This window comes from Scyliorhinus canicula, unplaced genomic scaffold (assembly GCF_902713615.1).
Source record: "Scyliorhinus canicula unplaced genomic scaffold, sScyCan1.1, whole genome shotgun sequence".
Lineage (NCBI taxonomy): Eukaryota > Metazoa > Chordata > Chondrichthyes > Carcharhiniformes > Scyliorhinidae > Scyliorhinus > Scyliorhinus canicula.
In genome coordinates, this window is record NW_024055726.1 from 128,377 (window position 1) to 155,580 (window position 27,204).

The 27,204-nt window shown below is 48.5% G+C and overlaps 1 long non-coding RNA gene across 2 annotated transcripts in view; it reads right to left on the reverse strand.

Moving 5' to 3' along the window:
* LOC119960713 overlaps positions 1 to 26,600 on the reverse strand; it is a 41,474-nt gene extending 14,874 nt beyond the window's left edge. Inside the window, exons 1-2 of one of the 2 annotated variants that reach the window (XR_005459498.1) lie at positions 26,478 to 26,600; positions 22,991 to 23,155 (exon numbers count right to left, since the gene is read on the reverse strand). This is a non-coding gene — a long non-coding RNA (uncharacterized LOC119960713). Of the gene's footprint in view, positions 1 to 22,990; positions 23,156 to 24,987; positions 25,102 to 26,477 lie in introns of those variants that run through there. The other variant, XR_005459497.1, reaches the window with a different exon arrangement.
* Positions 26,601 to 27,204: the final 604 nt, after the last annotated feature.

Below are 27,204 nucleotides of genomic sequence, written 5' to 3' on the forward strand. Positions count from 1 at the left end.
ACAGGGATCATTGTGTGGAACAGCCTGACTGGGAAGTGTAACATGGTTAGTATGAACAGGGATCATTGTGTGGAACAGGCCGAATGGGATGAGTAACATGGTCAGGATGAACAGGGATCATTGTGTGGAACCGGCTGAATGGGATGTGTAACATAGTAAGGATGAACAGGGATCATTGCGTGGAATAGGCTGACTGGGATGTGTGGATCAGGCTGACTGGGATGTATGGAACAGGCTTACTAGGATGTCTAACATGCTGAGGATGAACAGGAATCGGTGCGGAACAGGCTGACTGGGATGTGTAACATGGCTCAGGATGAACAGGGATCAATGTGTGGAAAAGGCAGACTCGGATGTGAAACATGGTCAGGATCAATCCGGATCAATGTGTGGAACAGACTCACTGGGATGTGAAACATGGTCACGATGACCAGGGAATAATGTGTGGAATAGGCTGACTGGGATGTGTAACATGCACAAGATGAACAGGGAACAATGTGTGTAACAGGCTGAGTGGGATGTGTAACATGCACAAGATGAACAGAGATCAATGAGTGGAACTGGCTGACTGGGATGTGTAACATGCTCAGGATGATCAGGGTGTGGAACTGGCTGACTGGGATGTGTAACATACTCAGGATGATCAGGGCGTGGAGCTGGCTGACTGGGAAATGAAATGAAATCAAAATCGCTTATTGCCATACGTAGGATTCAAATGAAGTTACTGTGAAAATCCCGTAGTCGCCACATTCTGGCGCCTGTCCGGGGCGGCTGGTACGGGAATTCAACAGTGCTGCTGGCCTGTCTTGGTCTGCTTTAAAAGCCAGCGATTTAGCACAGTGCCGGATGAACAGGGGTCAATGCGTGGAACAGGCTGACTGGGATGTGTAACATGGTCAGGATCAATCCGGATCAATGTGTGGAACAGACTCACTGGGATGTGAAACATGGTCAGGATCAATCGGGATCAATGTGTGGAACAGGCTGACTGGGAGGTAAAACATGGTCAGGATCAATCGGGATCAATGTGTGGAACAGGCTGACTGGGAGGTGAAACATGGTCTGGATCAATCGGGATCAATGTGTGGAACAGGCTGACTGGGAGGTGAAACATGGTCAGGATGAACAGGGAACAATATGTGTATCAGGCTGAGTGGGATGTCATGCACAAGATGAACAGAGACGAATGTATGGAACTGGCTGACTGGGATGTGTAACATGGTCAGGATAATCAGGGATCATTGTATGGAACAGGCTGACTGGGATGTGTAACATGCTCAGGATGAACAGGAAACAGTGTGGAACAGGCTGACTGGGATGTGTAACATGCTCAGGATGAACAGGGATCAATGTGTGGAAAAGGCAGACTGGGATGGGAAACATGGTCAGATCAATAGGGATCAATGTGTGGAGCAGGCTGACTGGGAGGTGAAACATGGTCAGGATGAATAGGGATCAATGTGCGGAACAGGCTGACTGGGATGTGTAACATGGCTAAGGATGAACAGGGATCAATGTGTGGAACAGGCTGACTGGGATGTGTAACATGGTCAGGATGAACAGTGATCAATGTGTGGAACAGGCTGACTGGGATGAGTAACATGGTAAGGATGAACAGGGATCATTGTGTGGAACAGGCAGAATGGGATGAGTAACATGGTAAGGATAAACAGGGATCATTGTGTGGAACAGGCTGACTGGGATGTGTAACATGGTTAGTATGAACAGGGATCATTGTGTGGAACCGGCTGAATGGGATGTGTCACATTGTCAGGATGAACAGGGATCAGTGTGTGGAATAGGCTTACTCGGATCATTGTGTGGAACAGGCTGAATGGGATGTGTAACATGGCTACGGATGAACAGTGATCAATGTAGGGAACAGGCTGACTGGGATGTGTAACATGCTCAGGATGAACAGGGATCAGTGTGTGGAATAGGCTGAGTGGGATGTGTAACATGGTCAGGATAAACAGGGATCATTGTGTGGAACCGGCTGAATGGGATGTGTCACATTGTCAGGATGAACAGGGATCAGTGTGTGGAACAGGCTTACTCGGATCATTGTGTGGAACAGGCTGAATGGGATGTGTAACATGGCTACGGATGAACAGTGATCAATGTGGGGAACAGGCTGACTGGGATGTGTAACATGGTCAGGTTGAACAGCGATCAATGTGTGTAACAGGCTGACTGGGATGTGTAACATGGCTAAGGATGAACAGTGATCAATGTGTGGAACAGGCTGACTGGGACGTGAAACATGGTCAGGATGACCAGGGATTAATGTGTGAACAGGACTGACTGGGATGTGTAACATGCTCAGGATGAGCAGGGATCAATGTGTGGAATAGGCTGAGTGGGATGTGTAACATGGTCAGGATAAACAGGGATCATTGTGTGGAACCGGCTGAATGGGATGTGTCACATTGTCAGGATGAACCGGGATCAGTGTGTGGAACAGGCTTACTCGGATCATTGTGTGGAACAGGCTGAATGGGATGTGTAACATGGCTACGGATGAACAGTGATCAATGTGGGGAACAGGCTGACTGGGATGTGTAACATGGTCAGGATGAACAGCGATCAATGTGTGTAACAGGCTGACTGGGATGTGTAACATGGCTAAGGATGAACAGTGATCAATGTGTGGAACAGGCTGACTGGGACGTGAAACATGGTCAGGATGACCAGGGATTAATGTGTGAAACAGGCTGACTGGGATGTGTAACATGCTCAGGATGAGCAGGGATCAATGTGTGGAATAGGCTGACTGGGATTGTAACATGGCCAGGATGAACAGGGAACAATATGTGTAACAGGCTGAGTGTGATGTGTAACATGCACAAGATGAACAGAGATCAATGTGTGGAACTGGCTGACTGGGATGTGTAACATGCTCAGGATGATCAGGGTGTGGAACTGGCTGACTGGGATGTGTAACATGCTCAGGATGATCAGGGTGTGGATCTGGCTGACTGGGAAATGAAATGAAATCAAAATCGTTTATTGCCATACGTTGGATTCAAATGAAGTTAATGTGAAAATCCCCTAGTCGCCACATTGTGGCGCCTGTCCGGGGCGGCTGGTACGGGAATTCAACCGTGCTGCTGGCCTGTCTTGGTCTGCTTTAAAAGCCAGCGATTTAGCCCAGTGCCGGATGAACAGGGGTCAATGCGTGGAACAGGCTGACTGGGATGTGTAACATGGTCAGGATGAACAGGGATCAATGTAGGCAACAGGATGACTGGGATGGGTAATACTCACAGGATGAACAGGGATCATTGAGTGGAACAGGCTGACTGGGATGGGTAACATTCACAGGATAAAAAGGGATCATTGTGTGGAACAGGCTGACAGGGATGTGTAACATGGTCAGGATGAACAGGGATCATTGTGTGGAACAGGCTGACTGGGATGTGCATCATAGTTAGTATGAACAGGGATCATTGTGTGGAACAGGCAGAAAGGGATGAGTAACATGGTAACGATGAACAGGGATCATTGTGTGGAACCGGCTGAATGGGATGTGTAAAATAGTAAGGATGAACAGGGATCATTGCGTGGAACAGGCTGACTGGGATGTGTGGATCAGGCTGACTGGGATGTATGGAACAGGCTTACTAGGATGTCTAACATGCTGAGGATGAACAGGAATCGGTGTGGAACAGGCTGACTGGGATGTGTAACATGCTCAGGATGAACAGGGATCAATGTGTGGAAAAGGCAGACTTGGATGTGAAACATGGTCAGGGTCAATCCGGATCAATGTGTGGAACAGACTCACTGGGATGTGAAACATGGTCTGGATCAATCGGGATCAATGTGTGGAATAGGCTGACTGGGATGTGTAACATGCACAAGATGAACAGGGAACAATGTGTGTAACAGGCTGAGTGGGATGTGTAACATGCACAAGATGAACAGAGATCAATGAGTGGAACTGGCTGACTGGGATGTGTAACATGCTCAGGATGATCAGGGTGTGGAACTGGCTGACTGGGATGTGTAACATACTCAGGATGATCAGGGCGTGGAGCTGGCTGACTGGGAAATGAAATGAAATCAAAATCGCTTATTGCCATACGTAGGATTCAAATGAAGTTACTGTGAAAATCCCGTAGTCGCCACATTCTGGCGCCTGTCCGGGGCGGCTGGTACGGGAATTCAACAGTGCTGCTGGCCTGTCTTGGTCTGCTTTAAAAGCCAGCGATTTAGCACAGTGCCGGATGAACAGGGGTCAATGCGTGGAACAGGCTGACTGGGATGTGTAACATGGTCAGGATCAATCCGGATCAATGTGTGGAACAGACTCACTGGGATGTGAAACATGGTCAGGATCAATCGGGATCAATGTGTGGAACAGGCTGACTGGGAGGTGAAACATGGTCAGGATCAATCGGGATCAATGTGTGGAACAGGCTGACTGGGAGGTGAAACATGGTCTGGATCAATCGGGATCAATGTGTTGAACGGGCTGACTGGGAGGTGAAACATGGTCAGGATGAACAGGGAACAATATGTGTATCAGGCTGAGTGGGATGTCATGCACAAGATGAACAGAGACGAATGTATGGAACTGGCTGACTGGGATGTGTAACATGGTCAGGATAATCAGGGATCATTGTATGGAACAGGCTGACTGGGATGTGTAACACTCACAGGATGAACAGGGATCATTGTGTGGAACAGGCTGACTGGGATGTGTGGAACAGGCTGACTGGGATGTATGGAACAGGCTTACTTGGATGTGTAACATGCTCAGGATAAACAGGAAACAGTGTGGAACAGGCTGACTGGGATGTGTAACATGCTCAGGATGAACAGGGATCAATGTGTGGAAAAGGCAGACTGGGATGGGAAACATGGTCAGATCAATAGGGATCAATGTGTGGAGCAGGCTGACTGGGAGGTGAAACATGGTCAGGATGAATAGGGATCAATGTGCGGAACAGGCTGACTGGGATGTGTAACATGGCTAATGATGAACAGGGATCAATGTGTGGAACAGGCTGACTGGGATGTGTAACATGGTCAGGATGAACAGTGATCAATGTGTGGAACAGGCTGACTGGGATGAGTAACATGGTAAGGATGAACAGGGATCATTGTGTGGAACAGGCAGAATGGGATGAGTAACATGGTAAGGATAAACAGGGATCATTGTGTGGAACAGGCTGACTGGGATGTGTAACATGGTTAGTATGAACAGGGATCATTGTGTGGAACCGGCTGAATGGGATGTGTCACATTGTCAGGATGAACAGGGATCAGTGTGTGGAACAGGCTTACTCGGATCATTGTGTGGAACAGGCTGAATGGGATGTGTAACATGGCTACGGATGAACAGTGATCAATGTAGGGAACAGGCTGACTGGGATGTGTAACATGCTCAGGATGAACAGGGATCAGTGTGTGGAATAGGCTGAGTGGGATGTGTAACATGGTCAGGATAAACAGGGATCATTGTGTGGAACCGGCTGAATGGGATGTGTCACATTGTCAGGATGAACAGGGATCAGTGTGTGGAACAGGCTTACTCGGATCATTGTGTGGAACAGGCTGAATGGGATGTGTAACATGGCTACGGATGAACAGTGATCAATGTGGGGAACAGGCTGACTGGGATGTGTAACATGGTCAGGATGAACAGCGATCAATGTGTGTAACAGGCTGACTGGGATGTGTAACATGGCTAAGGATGAACAGTGATCAATGTGTGGAACAGGCTGACTGGGACGTGAAACATGGTCAGGATGACCAGGGATTAATGTGTGAAACAGACTGACTGGGATGTGTAACATGCTCAGGATGAGCAGGGATCAATGTGTGGAATAGGCTGACTGGGAAGTGTAACATGGTTAGTATGAACAGGGATCATTGTGTGGAACAGGCCGAATGGGATGAGTAACATGGTCAGGATGAACAGGGATCATTGTGTGGAACCGGCTGAATGGGATGTGTAACATAGTAAGGATGAACAGGGATCATTGCGTGGAATAGGCTGACTGGGATGTGTGGATCAGGCTGACTGGGATGTATGGAACAGGCTTACTAGGATGTCTAACATGCTGAGGATGAACAGGAATCGGTGCGGAACAGGCTGACTGGGATGTGTAACATGGCTCAGGATGAACAGGGATCAATGTGTGGAAAAGGCAGACTCGGATGTGAAACATGGTCAGGATCAATCCGGATCAATGTGTGGAACAGACTCACTGGGATGTGAAACATGGTCACGATGACCAGGGAATAATGTGTGGAATAGGCTGACTGGGATGTGTAACATGCACAAGATGAACAGGGAACAATGTGTGTAACAGGCTGAGTGGGATGTGTAACATGCACAAGATGAACAGAGATCAATGAGTGGAACTGGCTGACTGGGATGTGTAACATGCTCAGGATGATCAGGGTGTGGAACTGGCTGACTGGGATGTGTAACATACTCAGGATGATCAGGGCGTGGAGCTGGCTGACTGGGAAATGAAATGAAATCAAAATCGCTTATTGCCATACGTAGGATTCAAATGAAGTTACTGTGAAAATCCCGTAGTCGCCACATTCTGGCGCCTGTCCGGGGCGGCTGGTACGGGAATTCAACAGTGCTGCTGGCCTGTCTTGGTCTGCTTTAAAAGCCAGCGATTTAGCACAGTGCCGGATGAACAGGGGTCAATGCGTGGAACAGGCTGACTGGGATGTGTAACATGGTCAGGATCAATCCGGATCAATGTGTGGAACAGACTCACTGGGATGTGAAACATGGTCAGGATCAATCGGGATCAATGTGTGGAACAGGCTGACTGGGAGGTAAAACATGGTCAGGATCAATCGGGATCAATGTGTGGAACAGGCTGACTGGGAGGTGAAACATGGTCTGGATCAATCGGGATCAATGTGTGGAACAGGCTGACTGGGAGGTGAAACATGGTCAGGATGAACAGGGAACAATATGTGTATCAGGCTGAGTGGGATGTCATGCACAAGATGAACAGAGACGAATGTATGGAACTGGCTGACTGGGATGTGTAACATGGTCAGGATAATCAGGGATCATTGTATGGAACAGGCTGACTGGGATGTGTAACACTCACAGGATGAACAGGGATCATTGTGTGGAACAGGCTGACTGGGATGTGTGGAACAGGCTGACTGGGATGTATGGAACAGGCTTACTTGGATGTGTAACATGCTCAGGATGAACAGGAAACAGTGTGGAACAGGCTGACTGGGATGTGTAACATGCTCAGGATGAACAGGGATCAATGTGTGGAAAAGGCAGACTGGGATGGGAAACATGGTCAGATCAATAGGGATCAATGTGGGGAACAGGCTGACTGGGATGTGTAACATGGTCAGGATGAACAGCGATCAATGTGTGTAACAGGCTGACTGGGATGTGTAACATGGCTAAGGATGAACAGTGATCAATGTGTGGAACAGGCTGACTGGGACGTGAAACATGGTCAGGATGACCAGGGATTAATGTGTGAAACAGACTGACTGGGATGTGTAACATGCTCAGGATGAGCAGGGATCAATGTGTGGAATAGGCTGAGTGGGATGTGTAACATGGTCAGGATAAACAGGGATCATTGTGTGGAACCGGCTGAATGGGATGTGTCACATTGTCAGGATGAACCGGGATCAGTGTGTGGAACAGGCTTACTCGGATCATTGTGTGGAACAGGCTGAATGGGATGTGTAACATGGCTACGGATGAACAGTGATCAATGTGGGGAACAGGCTGACTGGGATGTGTAACATGGTCAGGATGAACAGCGATCAATGTGTGTAACAGGCTGACTGGGATGTGTAACATGGCTAAGGATGAACAGTGATCAATGTGTGGAACAGGCTGACTGGGACGTGAAACATGGTCAGGATGAGCAGGGATCAATGTGTGGAATAGGCTGAGTGGGATGTGTAACATGGTCAGGATAAACAGGGATCATTGTGTGGAACCGGCTGAATGGGATGTGTCACATTGTCAGGATGAACCGGGATCAGTGTGTGGAACAGGCTTACTCGGATCATTGTGTGGAACAGGCTGAATGGGATGTGTAACATGGCTACGGATGAACAGTGATCAATGTGGGGAACAGGCTGACTGGGATGTGTAACATGGTCAGGATGAACAGCGATCAATGTGTGTAACAGGCTGACTGGGATGTGTAACATGGCTAAGGATGAACAGTGATCAATGTGTGGAACAGGCTGACTGGGACGTGAAACATGGTCAGGATGACCAGGGATTAATGTGTGAAACAGGCTGACTGGGATGTGTAACATGCTCAGGATGAGCAGGGATCAATGTGTGGAATAGGCTGACTGGGATTGTAACATGGCCAGGATGAACAGGGAACAATATGTGTAACAGGCTGAGTGGGATGTGTAACATGCACAAGATGAACAGAGATCAATGTGTGGAACTGGCTGACTGGGATGTGTAACATGCTCAGGATGATCAGGGTGTGGAACTGGCTGACTGGGATGTGTAACATGCTCAGGATGATCAGGGTGTGGATCTGGCTGACTGGGAAATGAAATGAAATCAAAATCGTTTATTGCCATACGTTGGATTCAAATGAAGTTAATGTGAAAATCCCCTAGTCGCCACATTGTGGCGCCTGTCCGGGGCGGCTGGTACGGGAATTCAACCGTGCTGCTGGCCTGTCTTGGTCTGATTTTAAAGCCAGCGATTTAGCCCAATGCCGGATGAACAGGGGTCAATGCGTGGAACAGGCAGACTGGGATGTGTAACATGGTCAGGATGAACAGGGATCAATGTAGGCAACAGGCTGACTGGGATGGGTAATACTCACAGGATAAACAGAGATCATTGAGTGGAACAGGCTGACTGGGATGGGTAACATTCACGGGATAAAAAAGGATCATTGTGTGGAACAGGCTGACTGGGATGTGTAACATGGTCAGGATGAACAGGGATCAATGTGTGGAACAGGCTGACTGGGATGTGCATCATAGTTAGTATGAACAGGGATCATTGTGTGGAACAGGCAGAAAGGGATGAGTAACATGGTAACGATGAACAGGGATCATTGTGTGGAACCGGCTGAATGGGATGTGTAAAATAGTAAGGATGAACAGGGATCATTGCGTGGAACAGGCTGACTGGGATGTGTGGATCAGGCTGACTGGGATGTATGGAACAGGCTTACTAGGATGTCTAACATGCTGAGGATGAACAGGAATCGGTGTGGAACAGGCTGACTGGGGTGTGTAACATGCTCAGGATGAACAGGGATCAATGTGTGGAAAAGGCAGACTTGGATGTGAAACATGGTCAGGGTCAATCCGGATCAATGTGTGGAACAGACTCACTGGGATGTGAAACATGGTCTGGATCAATCGGGATCAATGTGTGGAATAGGCTGACTGGGATGTGTAACATGCACAAGATGAACAGGGAACAATGTGTGTAACAGGCTGAGTGGGATGTGTAACATGCACAAGATGAACAGAGATCAATGAGTGGAACTGGCTGACTGGGATGTGTAACATGCTCAGGATGATCAGGGTGTGGAACTGGCTGACTGGGATGTGTAACATACTCAGGATGATCAGGGCGTGGAGCTGGCTGACTGGGAAATGAAATGAAATCAAAATCGCTTATTGCCATACGTAGGATTCAAATGAAGTTACTGTGAAAATCCCGTAGTCGCCACATTCTGGCGCCTGTCCGGGGCGGCTGGTACGGGAATTCAACAGTGCTGCTGGCCTGTCTTGGTCTGCTTTAAAAGCCAGCGATTTAGCACAGTGCCGGATGAACAGGGGTCAATGCGTGGAACAGGCTGACTGGGATGTGTAACATGGTCAGGATCAATCCGGATCAATGTGTGGAACAGACTCACTGGGATGTGAAACATGGTCAGGATCAATCGGGATCAATGTGTGGAACAGGCTGACTGGGAGGTAAAACATGGTCAGGATCAATCGGGATCAATGTGTGGAACAGGCTGACTGGGAGGTGAAACATGGTCTGGATCAATCGGGATCAATGTGTGGAACAGGCTGACTGGGAGGTGAAACATGGTCAGGATGAACAGGGAACAATATGTGTATCAGGCTGAGTGGGATGTCATGCACAAGATGAACAGAGACGAATGTATGGAACTGGCTGACTGGGATGTGTAACATGGTCAGGATAATCAGGGATCATTGTATGGAACAGGCTGACTGGGATGTGTAACACTCACAGGATGAACAGGGATCATTGTGTGGAACAGGCTGACTGGGATGTGTGGAACAGGCTGACTGGGATGTATGGAACAGGCTTACTTGGATGTGTAACATGCTCAGGATGAACAGGAAACAGTGTGGAACAGGCTGACTGGGATGTGTAACATGCTCAGGATGAACAGGGATCAATGTGTGGAAAAGGCAGACTGGGATGGGAAACATGGTCAGATCAATAGGGATCAATGTGTGGAGCAGGCTGACTGGGAGGTGAAACATGGTCAGGATGAATAGGGATCAATGTGCGGAACAGGCTGACTGGGATGTGTAACATGGCTAATGATGAACAGGGATCAATGTGTGGAACAGGCTGACTGGGATGTGTAACATGGTCAGGATGAACAGTGATCAATGTGTGGAACAGGCTGACTGGGATGAGTAACATGGTAAGGATGAACAGGGATCATTGTGTGGAACAGGCAGAATGGGATGAGTAACATGGTAAGGATAAACAGGGATCATTGTGTGGAACAGGCTGACTGGGATGTGTAACATGGTTAGTATGAACAGGGATCATTGTGTGGAACCGGCTGAATGGGATGTGTCACATTGTCAGGATGAACAGGGATCAGTGTGTGGAACAGGCTTACTCGGATCATTGTGTGGAACAGGCTGAATGGGATGTGTAACATGGCTACGGATGAACAGTGATCAATGTAGGGAACAGGCTGACTGGGATGTGTAACATGCTCAGGATGAACAGGGATCAGTGTGTGGAATAGGCTGAGTGGGATGTGTAACATGGTCAGGATAAACAGGGATCATTGTGTGGAACCGGCTGAATGGGATGTGTCACATTGTCAGGATGAACAGGGATCAGTGTGTGGAACAGGCTTACTCGGATCATTGTGTGGAACAGGCTGAATGGGATGTGTAACATGGCTACGGATGAACAGTGATCAATGTGGGGAACAGGCTGACTGGGATGTGTAACATGGTCAGGATGAACAGCGATCAATGTGTGTAACAGGCTGACTGGGATGTGTAACATGGCTAAGGATGAACAGTGATCAATGTGTGGAACAGGCTGACTGGGACGTGAAACATGGTCAGGATGAGCAGGGATCAATGTGTGGAATAGGCTGAGTGGGATGTGTAACATGGTCAGGATAACAGGGATCATTGTGTGGAACCGGCTGAATGGGATGTGTCACATTGTCAGGATGAACCGGGATCAGTGTGTGGAACAGGCTTACTCGGATCATTGTGTGGAACAGGCTGAATGGGATGTGTAACATGGCTACGGATGAACAGTGATCAATGTGGGGAACAGGCTGACTGGGATGTGTAACATGGTCAGGATGAACAGCGATCAATGTGTGTAACAGGCTGACTGGGATGTGTAACATGGCTAAGGAATGAACAGCGATCAATGTGTGTAACAGGCAGACTGGGATGTGAAACATGGTCAGGATGAACAGGGATCAATGTGTGGAACAGGCTGACTGGGATGTGTAACATGCTCAGGATGAGCAGGGATCAATGTGTGGAATAGGCTGACTGGGATTGTAACATGGCCAGGATGAACAGGGAACAATATGTGTAACAGGCTGAGTGTGATGTGTAACATGCACAAGATGAACAGAGATCAATGTGTGGAACTGGCTGACTGGGATGTGTAACATGCTCAGGATGATCAGGGTGTGGAACTGGCTGACTGGGATGTGTAACATGCTCAGGATGATCAGGGTGTGGATCTGGCTGACTGGGAAATGAAATGAAATCAAAATCGTTTATTGCCATACGTTGGATTCAAATGAAGTTAATGTGAAAATCCCCTAGTCGCCACATTGTGGCGCCTGTCCGGGGCGGCTGGTACGGGAATTCAACCGTGCTGCTGGCCTGTCTTGGTCTGCTTTAAAAGCCAGCGATTTAGCCCAGTGCCGGATGAACAGGGGTCAATGCGTGGAACAGGCTGACTGGGATGTGTAACATGGTCAGGATGAACAGGGATCAATGTAGGCAACAGGATGACTGGGATGGGTAATACTCACAGGATGAACAGGGATCATTGAGTGGAACAGGCTGACTGGGATGGGTAACATTCACAGGATAAAAAGGGATCATTGTGTGGAACAGGCTGACAGGGATGTGTAACATGGTCAGGATGAACAGGGATCATTGTGTGGAACAGGCTGACTGGGATGTGCATCATAGTTAGTATGAACAGGGATCATTGTGTGGAACAGGCAGAAAGGGATGAGTAACATGGTAACGATGAACAGGGATCATTGTGTGGAACCGGCTGAATGGGATGTGTAAAATAGTAAGGATGAACAGGGATCATTGCGTGGAACAGGCTGACTGGGATGTGTGGATCAGGCTGACTGGGATGTATGGAACAGGCTTACTAGGATGTCTAACATGCTGAGGATGAACAGGAATCGGTGTGGAACAGGCTGACTGGGATGTGTAACATGCTCAGGATGAACAGGGATCAATGTGTGGAAAAGGCAGACTTGGATGTGAAACATGGTCAGGGTCAATCCGGATCAATGTGTGGAACAGACTCACTGGGATGTGAAACATGGTCTGGATCAATCGGGATCAATGTGTGGAATAGGCTGACTGGGAGGTGAAACATGGTCAGGATCAATCGCGATCAATGTGTGGAACAGGCTGACTGGGAGGTGAAACGGTCAGGATGAACAGGGAACAATGGGTGTATCAGGCTGAGTGGGATGTGTAACATGCACAAGATGAACAGAAGCTAATGTGTGGAACTGGCTGACTGGGATGTGTAACATGGTCAGGATAATCAGGGATCATGGTGTGGAACAGGCTGACTGGGATGTGTAACACTCACAGGATGAACAGGGATCATTGTGTGGAACAGGCTGACTGGGATGTGTGGATCAGGCTGACTGGGATGTATGGAACAGGCTGACTGAGATGTATGGAACAGGCTTACTAGGATGTCTAACATGCTGAGAATGAGCAGGAATCGGTGTGGAACAGGCTGACTGGGATGTGTAACATGCTCAGGATGAACAGGGATAAATGTGTGGAAAAGGCAGACTGGGATGTGAAACATGGTCAGGATCAATCCGGATCAATGTGTGGAACAGACTCACTGGGATGTGAAACATGGTCAGGATCAATCGGGATCAATGTGTGGAACAGGCTGACTGGGAGGTGAAACATGGTCAGGATGAACAGGGAACAATGGGTGTATCAGGCTGAGTGGGATGTGTAACATGCACAAGATGAACAGAGACGAATGTGTGGAACTGGCTGACTGGGATGTGTAACATGGTCAGGATAATCAGGGATCATTGTGTGGAACAGGCTGACTGGGATGTGTAACACTCACAGGATGAACAGGGATCATTGTGTGGAACAGGCTGACTGGGATGTGTGGAACAGGCTGACTGGGATGTATGGAACAGGCTTACTAGGATGTGTAACATGCTCAGGATGAACAGGAATCAGTGTAGAACAGGCTGACTGGGATGTGTAACATGCTCAGGATGAACAGGGATCAATGTGTGGAAAAGGCAGACTGGGATGTGAAACATGGTCAGGATCAATAGGGATCAATGTGTGGAACAGGCTGACTGGGAGGTGAAACATGCACAAGATGAACAGAGATCAATGAGTGGAACTGGCTAACTGGGATGTGTAACATGCTCAGGATGATCAGGGTGTGGAACTGGCTGACTGGGATGTGTAACATGCTCAGGATGATCAGGGTGTGGAACTGGCTGACTGGGAAATGAAATGAAATCAAAATCGCTTATTGCCATACGTAGGATTCAAATGAAGTTACTGTGAAAATCCCCTAATCGCCACATTCTGGCGCCTGTCCGGGGCGGCTGGTACGGGAATTCAACCGTGCTGCTGGCCTGTCTTGGTCTACTTTTAAAGCCAGCGATTTAGCCCAATGCCGGATGAACAGGGGTCAATGCGTGGAACAGGCTGACTGGGATGTGTAACATGGCCAGGATGAACAGGGATCAATGTGGGCAACAGGCTGACTTGGATGTGAAACATTCTCCGGATGAATAGGGATCAATGTATGGAACAGGCTGGCTGGGATGTGTAACATGGCTAAGGATGAACGGGGAACAATGTGTGGAACAGTCTGACTGGGATGTGTAACACGGTCAGGATGAACAGGGATCAGTGTGTGGAAGAGGCTGAGTGAGATATGTAACATGGTCAGGATAAACAGCGATCAATGTGTGGAACAGGCTGACTGAGACGGTGTACTTTGCTCATGATGAACAGGGATCAATGTGTGAAACCGGCTGACTCGGATGTTTAACATGCTCAGGATGAACAGGTATCAATGTCTGTAACTGGCTGACTGGGATGTGTAACATGGTCAGGATGAACAGGGATCAGTGTGTGGAATAGGCTGAGTGGGATGTGTAACATGGTCAGAATGAACAGGGATCAATGTGTGGAATAGGCTGACTGGGATGTGTAACATGGTCAGGATGAACAGGAAACAATATGTGTAACAGGCTTATTCGGATCATTGTGTGTAACAGGCTGACTGGGATGTGTAACATGGCTAAGGATGAACAGTGATCAATGTGGAGAACAGGCTGACTGGGATGTGAAACATTGTCAGGATGACCAGGGATTAATGTGTGAAACAGGCTGACTGGGATGTGTAACATGCCAAGGATGAACAGGGATCACTGTCTGGTACAGGCTGACTGGGATGTGTAAAATGCTCAGGATGAGCAGGGATCAATGTGTGGAATAGGCTGACTGGGATGTGTAACATGGTCAGGATGAACAGGAAACAATATGTGTAACAGGCTGAGTGGGATGTGTAACATGCACAAGATGAACAGAGATCAATGTAGGCAACAGGCTGACTGGGATGTGTAACATGCTCAGAGTGAACAGGGATCAGTGTGTGGAACAGGCTGACTGGGAAGGGTAATACTCACAGGATAAACAGGGATCATTGTTTGGAACAGGCTGACTGGGATGGGTAACATTCACAGGATAAAAAGGGATCATTGTGTGGAACAGGCTGACTGGGATGTGTAACATGGTCAGAATGAACAGGGATCATTGTGTGGAACCGGCTGAATGGGATGTTTAACATGGTAAGGATGAACAGGGATCAATGTGTGGAAAAGGCAGACAGGGATGTGAAACATGGTCGGGATCAATGTGTGGAACAGACTGACTGGGATGTGAAACAGGGTCAGGATCAATCGGGATCAGTGTGTGGAACAGGCTGACTGGGAGGTGAAACATGGTCTGGAACAATCGGGATCAATGTGTGGAACAGGCTGACTGGGATGTGTAACATGGCTAAAGGATGAATAGGGATCAATGTGTGGATCAGGCTGACTGGGAAGTGTCACATGGTCAGGATGAACGGGGATCAATGTGTGGAACAGGCTGACTGGGATTTCTAACATGGTCAGGATGAACAGGGATCCTTGTGTGGAACAGGTTGACTGGGATGTGTAACATGGTCAGGAAGAACAGGGATCAATGTAGGCAACAGGCTGACTGGGATGTGTAACATGGTCAGGTTGAACAGGGATCAGTGTGTGGAATAGGTTGACTGGGATATGTAACATGCTCAGGATAAAGATGGATCAATTTGAGGAACAGGCTGACTGGGATGTGTAACACGCTGAGTATGAACAGGGTTCACTGTCTGGTACAGGCTGAATGGGATGTGAAACATGGTCAGGATGAACAGGGATCAATGTGTGGAATAGAGCTGACTGGGATGTGTAACATGGTCAGGATGAACAGAGACGAATGTGTGGAACTGGCTGACTGGGATGTGTAACATGCTCAGGATGATCAGGGTGTGGAACTGGCCGACTGGGAAAATAAATCAAATCAAAATCGCTTATTGTCATACATAGGCTTCAAATGAAGTTACTGTGAAAATCCCCTAGTCGCCACATTCTGGCGCCTGTCCGGGGCGGCTGGTACGGGAATTGAACCGTTATGCTGGCCTGTCTTGGTCTGCTTTAAAAGCCAGCGATTAAGCCCAGTGCCGGATGAACAGGGGTCAATGTGTGGAACAGGCTGACTGGGATGTGTAACATGCTCAGAGTCAACAGGGATCAGTGTGTGGAACAGGCTGACTGGGATGTGTGGAACAGGCTGACTGGGATGTGTGGAACAGGCTTACAAGGATGTGTAACATGCTCAGGATGAACAGGGATCAATGTGTGGAAAACGCAGACTGGGATGTGAAACATGGTCAGGATCAATAGGGATCAATGTGTGGAACAGGCTGACTGGGATGTGAAACATGGTCAGGATCAATATGGATCAATGTGTGGAACAGGCTGACTGGGAGGTGAAACATGGTCAGGATGAATAGGGATCAATGTGCGGAACAGGCTGAATGGGATGTGAAACATGGCTAAGGATGAATAGGGATCAACGTGTGGAACAGGCTGACTGGGATGTATAACATGGTCAGGATGAACAGGGATCAATGTGTGGAACAGGCTGACAGGGATGTGTAACATGGTCAGGATGAACAGGGATCAATGTGTGGAACAGGCTGACTCGGATGTATAACATGGTCAGGATGTACCGGGATCGTTGTGTGGAACAGGCTGAATGGGATTTTTAACATGGTCAGGATGAACAGGGATCAATGTAGGCAACAGGCTGACTGGGATGTGTAACATGGTCAGGATGAACAGGGATCAGTGTGTGGAAAAGGCTGACTGGGATATGTAACACGCTCAGAATAAACATGGATCAATTTGTGGAACAGGCTGACTGGGATGTGAAATATGGTCAGGATGAACAGGGATCGTTGTGTGGTACAGGCTGACTGGGATGTGTAACATGGTCAGGATGAACAGCGATCAATGTGTGTAACAGGCTGACTGGGATGTGTAACATAGAACAATACAGCGCAGTACAGGCCCTTCGGCCCTCGATGTTGCACCGACATGGAAAAAGACTAATGGCCATCTAACCTACACTATGCCCTTATCATCCATATGCTTATCCAATAAACTTTTAAATGCCCTCAATGTTGGCGAGTTCACGACTGTTACAGGTAGGGTATTCCACGGCCTCACCACTCTTTGCGTAAAAAACCTACCTCTGACGTCTGTCCTATATCTATTACCCCTCAATTTAAGGCTCTGTCCCCTCGTGCAAGCCACCTCCATCCGCTGGAGAAGGCTTTCGCTGTCCACCCTATCTAACCCTCTGATCATTTTGTATGCCTCTATTAAGTCACCTCTTAACCTTCTTCTCTCTAACGAAAACAACCTCAAGTTCATGAGCTTTTCCTCATAAGATTTTCCCTCCATACCAGGCAACATCCTGGTAAATCTCCTCTGCACCCGTTCCAAAACTTCCACATTCTTCCTATAATGAGGCGACCAGGACTGTACGCGATACTCCAAATGCGGCCGGACTAGAGTTTTGTACAACTGCAACATGACCTCATGGCTACGGAACTCAATCCCTCTACCAATAAAGGCCAACACACCATTGGCCTTATTCACAACCCTATCAACCCGGGTGGCAACTTTCAGGGATCTATGTCCATGGACAGCGAGATCCCTCTGCTCATCCACACTACCAAGAATTTTACCATTAGCCAAATATTCCGCATTCCTGTTATTCTTTCCAAAGTGAATCACCTCACACTTCTCCACATTAAACTCCATTTGCCACCTCTCAGCCAGCTCTGCAGCTTATCTATGTCCCTCTGTAACCTGCAACATCCTTCCGCACTGTCTACAACTCCACCGACTTTAGTGTCATCTGCAAATTTACTCACCCATCCATCTGCGCCCTCCTCTAGGTCATTTATAAAAATGACAAACAGCAACGGCCCCAGAACAGATCCTTGTGGTACGCCACTCGTAACTGAACTCCATTCTGAACATTTCCCATCAACTACCACTCTCTGTCTTCTTTCAACTAGCCAATTTCTGATCCACATCTCTAAATCACCCTCAATCCCCAGCCTCCGTATTTTCTGCAATAGCCGACCGTGGGGAACCTTATCAAACGCTTTACTGAAATCCATATACACCACCACAACTGCTCTACCCTCGTCTACCTGTTCAGTCACCTTCTCAAAGAACTCGATAAGGTTTGTGAGGCATGACCTACCCATCACAAAACCATGCTGACTATCCCTAATCATATTATTCCTATCTAAATGATTATAAATCGTATCTTTTATAAAACTCTCCAAGACTTTACCCACCACAGACGTTATGGTCACCGGCCTATAGTTACCGGGGTTATGTCTACTCCCCTTCTTGAACAAAGGGACCACATTTGCTATCCTCCAGTCCTCTGGCACTATTCCTGTAGCCAATGATGACCTAAAATCAAAGCCAAAGGCTCAGCAATCTCTTCCCTGGCTTCCCAGAGAATCCTAGGATAAATCCCATCAGGCCCCGGGGACTTATCTATTTTCACCTTGTCCAGAATTGCCAACAATTCTTCCCTACGCACCTCAATGCCATCTATTCTAATAGCCTGGGTCTCAGCATTCTCCTCCACAATATTATCTTTTTCCTGAGTGAATACTGACGAAAAGTATTCATTTCGTATCTCGCTTATCTCCTCAGCCTCCACACACAACTTCCCACCACTGTCCTTGACTGGCCCTACTCTTACCCTAGTCATTCTTTTATTCCTGACATACCTATAGAAAGCTTTTGGGTTTTCCTTGATCCTACCTGCCAACGACTTCTCATGTCCCCTCCTTGCTCGTCTTAGCTCTCTCTTTAGATGCTTCCTCGCTTCCTTGTAACTATCAAGGGCCCCAACTGAAACTTCACGCCTCATCTTCACATTGGCCTCCTTCTTCCTCTTAACAAGAGATTCCACTTCTTTGGTAAACCATGGTTCCCTCGCTCGACCCTTTCCTCCCTGCCTGACTGGTAGGTACTTATCAAGAACATGCAATAGCTGTTCCTTGAACAAGCTCCACATATCCAGTGTGCCCAACCATTGCAGCCTACTTCTCCAACCTACACATCCTAAGTCATGTCTAATGGCATCATAATTGCCCTTCGCCCAGCTATAACTCTTGCCCTGCGGGGTATACTTATCCCTTTCCATCACTAACGTGAAGGTCACCGAATTGTGATCACTGTTTCCAAAGTGCTCACCTACCTCCAGATCTAACACCTGGCCTGGTTCATTACCCAAAACCAAATCCAATGTGGCAACGTCTCTTGTTGGCCTGTCAACATATTGTGTCAGGAAACCCTCCTGCACACATTGTACAAAGAACGACCCATCTAATGTACTCGAACTATATCTTTTCCAGTCAATATTTGGAAAGTTAAAGTCTCCCATAACAACTACCCTGTTACTTTTGCTCTTTTCCAGAATCATCTTCGCCATCCTTTCCTCTACATCCCTAGAACTATCAGGTGGCCTATAGAAAACTCCCAACAGGGTGACCTCTCCTTTCCTGTTTCTAACCTCAGCCCATACTACCTCGGAAGAAGAGTCCCCATCTAGCATCCTTTCCGCCACCGTGATACTGTCCTTGACTAGCAGCGCCACACCTCCCCCTCTTTTGCCCCCTTTTCTGAGCTTACTAAAACACCTAAACCCCGGAATCGGCAACAACCATTCCTGTCCCTGCTCTATCCATGTCTCTGAAATGGCCACAACATCGAAGTCCCAGGTACCAACCCATACTGCCAGTTCCCCTACCTTATTTCGTATACTCCTGGCATTGAAGTAGACACACTTCAAACCACCTACCTGAACACTGGCACCCTCCTGCAAAGTCAAATCTGTGCTCCTGACCTCTATACTCTCAATCTCCCGTACCCCAAAACTACAATCCAGGTTCCCATGCCCCTGCTGAATTAGTTGAAACCCCCCCAAAGAGTACTAACAAATCTCCCCCCCAGGATATTGGTGACCCTCAGGTTCAGATGTAGACCATCCTGTCTATAGAGGTCCCACCTTCCCCAGAAAGAGCCCCTGTTATCTAGAAATCTGAATCCCTCCCGCCTGCACCATCCCTGTAGCCACGTGTTTAATTGCTCTCTCTCCCTATTCCTCATCTCATAATCACGTGGCACGGGCAACAACCCAGAGATAACAACTCTGTTTGTTCTCGCTCTGAGCTTCCATCCTAGCTCCCTAAAGGCCTGCCTGACATCCTTTTCCCCTTTCCTACCTATGTCATTAGTGCCAATGTGGACTACGACTTGGGGCTGCTCCCCCTCCCCCTTAAGGACCCGGAAAACATGATCCGAGACATCACGTACCCTTGCACCTGGGAGGCAACATACCAAACGTGAGTCTCTCTCGCTCCCACAAAATCTCCTATCTGTGCCCCTGACTATTGAGTCCCCAATTACTAATGTTCTACTCCTTTCCCCCCCCCCCCCCTTCCCTTCTGAGCAACAGGGACAGACTCCGTGCCAGAGGCCCTTACCCCATGGCTTACTCCTGGTAAGTCCCCCCCCCCACAAGGATCCAAAACGGTATACTTGTTACTCAGGGGAACGACCGCAGGGGGCCCCTGCACTGACTGCTTCTTCCCAGTCCCTCTTACAGTTACCCATCTGTCTCCAGTCTTTGGTGTAACTACTTCCCTGAAGTTCCTATCTATGACCCCCTCTGCCTCCCGAATGATCCGAAGTTCATCCAGCTCAAGCTCCAGGTCCCTAACACGGTTTTTGAGTAGCTTTAGTTGGGTGCACTTCCCACAGATGAAATAAGCAGGGACACTGACGGTGTCCCTCACCTCAAACATTCTGCAGGAGGAGCATTGTACTGCCTTCCCTGACATCACCTCTAGATTTAAAAAAAAACAAGAAAAAGAAAAATAAAGGAAGAGTTTACCTGATATTCCCTCAAACCCGCTCCCGCTGAAAGGTAAGCAAATTTAAAGACACTCACTCACCTTCACGACAGGCCCTGCTCCCGCTTCCCAATGACCGGGGGGGGAGGGGGGGGGGGGTTGGTTAGAGGAGGAGGTAGGGTGGGAGGCACTGACGAAGTGTTTCGGGTTTAACTGTCACTTGACAACAGCCCCTCCACAAACCACCTTCAAATTAGGCTGACGGCACTGCACGTATGCAAATTTCCCCAGAACAGCTGATCAGTAGCTCTGCTCTGCTGCCCTCTGCTGGATTTGTAACATGCTCAGGATGAACAGGGATCAATGTGTGGAAAAGGCAGACTGGGATGTGAAACATGGTCAGGATCAATAGGGATCAATGTGTGGAACAGGCTGACTGGGATGTGAAACATGGTCGGGATCAATGTGTGGAACAGGCTGACTGGGAGGCGAAACATGGTCAGGATGAATAGGGATCAATGTGCAGAACAGGCTGACTGGGATGTGTAACATGGTCAGGATGAACAGGGATCATTGTGTGGAACAGGCTGACTGGGATGTGTAACATGGTTAGTATGAACAGGGATCATTGTGTGGAACAGGCTGACTGGGATGTGACACATGTTGCAGATGAACAGGGATCAATGTGTGTAACAGGCTGACTGGGATGTATGGAACAGGCTGACTGGGATGTATGGAACAGGCTTACTAGGATGTGTAACATGCTCAGGATGAACAGGAATCGGTGTGGAACAGGCTGACTGGGATGTCTAACGTGGTCAGGATGAACAGGGATCAATGTATGGAACAGGCTGACTGAGATGTGTAAAATGTTCAGGATGAACAGGAATAAATGTGTGGATCAGGCTGACTGGGATGTGTAACATGTTCAGGGTGAACAGGGATCAATGTGTGGAACAGGCTGACTGAGATGTGTGACATGGTCAGGATGAACAGGGATCAATGTATGGAACAGGCTCACTGGGATGTGTGGAACAGGCTGACTGGGATGTGTCACATGCTCAGGGTGAACAGGTGATTTTGTATCGATGGTTCTGAAAGCTCCTCATCGCTGGGGGTTTCCTCAGTTTATATCTAGGTTAGTTGTGTGTGGAATGATTGCTAAGATTAGTTAATAACTATAATATAATTGCAGCTGATGACTGTCAGGATATTAGAAAACAATCTCACAGCCTCACAGCACCCAGGAACGCGGGTAAAATTCCAACCTGGGATGACCGTGTGGACATAGAACATAGAACAGTACAGCACAGAACAGGCCCTTCGGCCCTCAATGTTGTGCTGAGCCATGATCACCCTACTCAAACCCACGTATCCACCCTATACCCGTAACCCAACAACCCCCCCTTAACCTTACTTTTATTAGGACACTACGGGCAATTTAGCATGGCCAATCCACCTAACCCGCACATCTTTGGACTGTGGGAGGAAACCGGAGCACCCGGAGGAAACCCACGCACACAGGGGGAGGACGTGCAGACTCCACACAGACAGTGACCCAGCCGGGAATCGAACCTGGGACCCTGGAGCTGTGAAGCATTTATGCTAACCACCATGCTACCCTGCTGCCCCTTTGCACTTTCTCCCCGTGTCTGTGTGGGTTTCCTCCCACAGTGCAAAGATGTGCAGGTTGGATGGATTGGCCAAGATAGATTGGCCCTTTGTGTTCAGGAATATTCAGGTTAGGAGGTGTTTTGGGATGGGTCATGGGAATGGGCCGAGGTTGGGTTCTCTTTCGGTCGGTGCAAACCCGATGGGCCGAATGACCTCCTTCTGCACTGTAGGAGTGTTCTGTTTCTATTCCAGCAAGGCTTTGATCGGTTTTTCTTCATTGAGAATTTCCTGTGTCATTATTGTCAGTTGTATGGTATATAAATCATCTAAACTCTATCTGTTCCTCTTACTTACCCGATGTTCTTGTCCACGGAAAAGCCCCTCATATGTTAAAGATAAGCTGACTCCATCCAGTCCTTCCTCAGCTACCTGTTCCTGTCTGTCCCGGTAGAATTTTGGCAACAAGAAAAGCTGGCAATCCCCACACTTTGTCAAGAACAGTCATTGGAGAGTTGAGACCTGTGAACACAAATAACGATTAAACACATCAACTGTTGAGGGGCTGGTTTAGCTCACCAGGCTAAATCGCTGGCTTTTAAAGCAGACCAAGCAGGCCAGCAGCACGGTTAAATTCCCGTACCAGCCTCCCCGGACAGCCGCCGGAATGTGGCGACTAGGGGCTTTTCACAGTAACTTCATTGAAGCCTACTCGTGACAATAAGCGATTTTCATTTCAACTTACTGCCCAGTCAGTTACAAGTAAGTAAAAAGTCGCTATTGTCCCAGATGACCATCGGCTGCATTCCCCTTTTTTTTGGGGAGGGGGGGAAGAGAGAGAGAGAGAGAGAGAGAGAGGAGGAGGAGGAGGAGGAGAGAGAGAACGTACAGGTGGTGATTTAACCCGAGGATCGCCACACCTCAGGTGAGGGGCAAGGTTGAGAAGGTGGGGTCTGCATGAATAACCTCAGCTGGTACACAAATTGAACCGGCTCTGCTGGCCTCGCTCTGCAACAAACCATCTGTCCAGCTCACTGAGCTAAACCTGCCCCCACCTATTCCACGGACACTGCAGTTGAATTTCACAATGAAGCACCATATTAAATCCTGCATAGACCACCTGTCCCTATTCTTAGAAATTGGGTAAGTTGGTCAGACACGACTTCCCTTCAGTTTATCTGTTCCAGACTCCCTGGTTCACCCTGTGTTTCTCTAAACGTTCACTAATTTTTTCGTTCCAATGCTCTTTGCCTGTACACATGTACATTCAATCTTAAAAACCCCTGTAACAACTTGCTGAGCTCTCACAGAATTCCTCATTATTACTGAATCCAGATATATTTTCACTGAACTGAAAATATTATAATCAAGGTGAGTTTCCTATGAGATCCATGGAGATCTAAAGACTGATTTATGGCTAATACATTGCATCATCGAGAAGGTGCCTGGGAACACCACTGCCAACAGATTCTGCTCCAAGCCACACACTTTCCTGATTTGTAATATTTATTGTCCTTCCTCCACCATCGCAGGATCAAATTCATGAAACTTCCTACCAAACTAATTTAAGCTCCAACAGTTTTATCAATTCCATTCACTATTCTCAGATCGAGATACTTCCAAAGCTCCAACTAGATGAGATGCTGCCCTTTCCATTGCTTCATTCACTTTGTTGTCAGTGGATTGTTGGAAGACAGTACAAAGGTAATGTCTCTGGGCACCATCCAGGGTTATGGCTTTCAATCCCACCCCAGCAGCTGGTGGAATCAAAATTCAATTAACGAGTAAAATCTGCAGTTGAAAGCGAGTCTCAGTCATGAAACTATTATCGATTGGTGTAATAACCCAGGAAGTTGACCAATATCCGATAGAGCAGGAGGTAGTTAGGTGGATTGGTCATGCTAAATAGCCCGTTAGTTTCCAAAGATGTGTAGGTTAGATTATAGAGTTACAGGGATAAATTGGGGGATTAGAGCGAGGTAGGGTTATCTTTCAGCTGGTCAGTGCAGACTTGATGGGCCAAATGGACTCCTTCTGCGCTATAGTGATTATATGATGCAACTCTCTTCTGAAATCTGCCTCTTGATTCCAATTCAGCAAAGCAAAGCCTCTATTTTAAATATCACTTGTGTATAATGTTAACAACCAGGTTCAGTCACCCTTCCGTTAGGTATTTTGTTACTCAAAGCACACAACAGTTTTCGTCTCGTTTTAATCACAGCTCTAGCAATCATACTGTTGGTTTGCAATCTAACCCAGGTTTAATAACATTACTGCAAACATACAAACATTCATTTCATTTCATTTCATATAAAATATGACAATTTCTTATACGTATCACACCCTGAACTCACACGAATCATAGGATCGGTAGAGTGCAGAAGGTGGCCATTTGGCCCATCGATTCTGCACCAACCCTCTGAAAGAGCACTCTACCCAAGCCAACTCCGCCACCCTATCCCAATAACCCCTTAACCTAACCTACACATCTCTGGACAGAAAGTGGAAATTTATCATGGCCAATCTACCCAACCTTCACACCTTTGGCCTGTGGGAGGAAACCAGAGGAAATTGGGGAATGAGCCTGGACAGGTGGTTGAGATTTCAGTAGGGAGTAGTGACCACAATTCCATAGGTTTTATGGTACTTTTGGACGTGAAGGTGCTAAACTGCGGAGAGATAAATTACAATAGCATCAGACAGGAATTGAAGAACATGAATTGGGTGCGGCTCTTGGATAGTAAATCAACATCGGACATGTGGGAGTCTTTCAAGCGACAGTTGATTAGGATTAAGGAAAATCACATTCCTGAGAGAACAACGGATACGTATGGGAAGTTTAGGGAGCCTTGGATAATGAGGGAATTGTGAACCGCCTCAAAAAGAAAAAGGAGAATTTAGTACGGTCTAGAAGGGTGGGGACAGTCAAAACCCTTGAGGAGTATAAAGAAAGTAGGAAGGTACTGAAGCAGGAAATTAGGAGGGCTCGGAAGGGGTCATGAATCAGCAGCTAAACGTCAATAAATGACTGACATTGAGAGAAATGAAGCTTCTGACTGGTTTCTGATTTAAAATCCCTTCACTCTGAGATCCCGCACACAGACTGGCTGCTGTCTCCACACAGGATGGAACAGAGGGTCAACTTTCTGAAAGCCACTGATTCCAAACTTTACCGGCTGCACTTTATACCCCACTGCCCTTTACCCCGCTGCATCTTCAGCTGCTGTATTTTACCCAGCTGCACTTTACCCCGCTGCCCTTTACCCCACTGCCCTTTACCCTGCTGCATCTTCAGCTGCTGCCCTTTACCCCTGCCCTTTACCCCCCCGCCCCTTACCCCGCTGCCCTTTACCCAGCTGTCCTTTACCCCGCTGCCCCTTATCCCCTGCCCTTTACCTCCTGCCCCTTACCCCACTGCCCCTTACCCCCTGCCCATTACCCCCTGCCCATTACCCACTGCCCCTTACCCCCTGCCCATTACCCACTGCCCCTTACCCCACTGCCCCTTACCCCACTGCCCCTTACCCCCCTGCCCTTTACCTCCTGCCCCTTACCCCGCTGCCCTTTACCTACTGCCCCTTACCCCCTGCCCCTTACCCCCTGCCCCTTACCCCCCGCCCCTTACCCCCCGCTGCCCCATACCCCACTGCCCTTTACCCCCTGCCCCTTACCCTGCTGCCCCTTACCCCGCTGCGCCTTTACCCCCCTGCCCTGCTGCCCTTTACCCCCTGCCCCTTACCCCCTGCCCCTGACCCTGCTGCCCTTTACCCCGCTGCGCCTTTACCCCCCTGTCCTTTACCCCGCTACCCTTTACCCTGCTGCCCCTGACGCTGCTGCATTTTACCCCGCTGCCCTTCCCCCGCTGTCAGGCTGCTCCCTCCACAGAGTCACCGCCGCCATCTCCACCACGAGAATTTAATTCAAATTAATTTGATTTTCCCGCAACAACTCGGCCGCCACTGATCAGTCCCCGGAACTAGCCCAGCGCAAGCGCACTACCCGCCTCTTCCCGCACTCTGATTGGCTGACAGCGATCACGTGGCCCGGACTCAGTCGAACGGACACTCCGCGCGCACCGACCGTTAACCGTCGCCCGGCGCACTCCCCCGCGAGAGGCAGAGCGCCAACCGCCATCCCAACGTCACCGCGCTCAGCCCGAGAGAGACAGTGTGTGGGGAGGGAGGGAGAGAGAGAGACAGTGTGGGGAGGGAGAGAGAGAGACAGTGTGTGGGGAGGGAGAGAGAGAGAGACAGTGTGTGGGGAGGGAGAGAGAGAGACAGTGTGTGGGGAGGGAGAGAGAGAGAGACAGTGTGTGGGGAGGGAGAGAGAGAGAGACAGTGTGTGGGGAGAGAGAGAGAGAGACAGTGTGTGGGGAGGGAGGGAGAGAGACAGTGTGTGGGAGGGAGAGAGAGAGAGACAGTGTGTGGAGGGAGGGAGAGAGACAGTGTGTGGGGAGGGAGGAGAGAGAGAGAGACAGTGTGTGGGGAGGGAGAGAGAGAGTGACAGTGTGTGGGGAGAGAGAGAGAGACAGTGTGGGGGGAGAGAGAGAGAGAGACAGTGTGTGGGGAGGG